The sequence below is a fragment of the Colobus angolensis genome, unplaced genomic scaffold (assembly GCF_000951035.1).
Source record: "Colobus angolensis palliatus isolate OR3802 unplaced genomic scaffold, Cang.pa_1.0 Scaffold99, whole genome shotgun sequence".
Classification (NCBI taxonomy): Eukaryota; Metazoa; Chordata; class Mammalia; order Primates; family Cercopithecidae; genus Colobus; species Colobus angolensis.
The window spans coordinates 5,284,481-5,286,574 of NW_012123931.1; positions in this window are offsets into that span (position 1 = coordinate 5,284,481).

The window sequence follows — 2,094 nt, forward strand, 5'->3', positions numbered from 1 at the left end:
AATGAAATAATATGCTTAGGATAGTGCTTGCAACATGCTAAGAGCTTAGTATACATTAGTTGCCAATATTATACTGGTTATTATTATTTCTTGACCCTCCTGCCTCAGCCTCCAGAATAGCTAGGGCTACAGATGGGTGTCACTATGCCTGATATGTGTGTGGGTATATATATAGATATATATCCAAATACATATATGTATTATATATTTTTATATATATTTCATTTTAAAATGACCACAATTAGTTACTATGGGATGTTTGCACCTATAGGGCCCTGCACAACTTCTAAAACTTAGATGCTGTGCAACTAAATACTGCCACCCACATTTCCTGTTCCACACTGATTTTTGCATAATACTTGCTTTTTAAAACTGTAACCACCAAAAGTTCAACTTCACAAAGATATCACAGCTACAAAATGAAGATGGCACAATCAGACGTTGAAACTGTGAACTACCTTGAGCTAGAAGTTCATAGTGTCCAACAGATATGGCCATGTTTCCCTACAAGTTTGAAATGACCCTGGGAGTTCTCTGAAGTGCCTTTGGGTATCTCAGGGTATAGTTCGGGAACTGCAGCCTTATGATCTATCTTTCTACAGTTTTCATTTGTTATATTCCCAGTACCCACCTAGCATGGTGGATGGTACCAATCTTTAGATTATATAACCAGATAACTTCTAAAAACTTCCAATGGTTAAACTATTAATGAGAGACTGCAGGTTCCATTCTAATAATGGCCACTCAGTATCACTCCCTTCCATGCTAAGACTTAATAACAAATAGTTTTTGTAAATTCTGATGAGTGTTTACAAAACTATATGGAAGAGCCAAAAAAAAAAAAGGCAATAAGAACCAAAGTAATTCTGCAACACAAAGTAAAGGGACTCCACTCGTTAGTTACCAGTATGTATAAAGCTACAGTAATTAAGCACTGTGGCTCTGGAGCAGGGGATAAAGACACATAACAGGCTATAAAGCCCCCAAACAGAGCTATATATATTTGGAAACTTAATATTTAGTAGAGATGATATTTTAAATCGATTGAGGAAAAGGATGAACTAACTACTCAATAAATGTTACTAGGACAACTGGTTATCCATATGGGAAAAAAATGAGATTCCTACTCACACCCTGTAATAATAGTAAAAGCATTTACATACCAGATAATGTTCTAAATATTTTCTACATATTAACTACTCATTTAAGCTTCACTGTTGTCTTATGAGACAGGTACAATAATCAGTCCTATTTTAGAGAGGAAAACAAAAAACACATAAATGTTAAGGACTTGGTCAAAGGTCACACACGTAGTAAATCACAGAACCAGGGTCTGTGACCTTATACTACATTATTGTTAGCTATTTGTTCATTATCTGTAATCTTATATTACATTATACTACAATGCCACTCAATACAGACATAAAAATGTATTCAAGGCCTATAAAAATGCAAGTGATAAAAACCTTAGAAGAAATTTTAGGAAAATACAAGGATAATCCTGGAGTCAGGCAACCTTTTAAATCAAAATAGGAAACTCAAAGCTAGGAGAGGCATGTTTTACTTTACTGCATTAAAAAAAAAAAAAAAAAAAAACTTTTTATGGTAAAATACCGTAACAAAGCAAAAGACAGACAATGGATTGGGGGGAAAATTGCGCCACAAATAACAAATAAAGAATTTAAAAGGTTAAACTGCTCAATATAAAAATGGGTGAAGCTGTGTTCCAGTAAACCTTTATTTATACAAATAGGTGGCTGGATGGATTTGATCCATTTATTGCAGTTTGCTGATCCTTGCCTTAGAATATTATTCAGCAAAAAAATGAGTGAGCTACATTTCAGTGATGTAGAATGAGTTCTGTGAAAAATGAATAATGCAGCTGAGTGTAAATTATATAATTTCATATGTATATGATTATATGGGCATTGAGAAAGGTAGGAAAAATGTACACCAGGTTGTTACTACTGATTACTGGGAGGGGAAAGATAGGAGAAAGGGAATGGAGGATAGAGAAAATAGTTCCATGATAAAAATCATCTTGTATGTATAATCCATTTACAAATACTACACTGGCTGGGTGCTGTGGCTCAC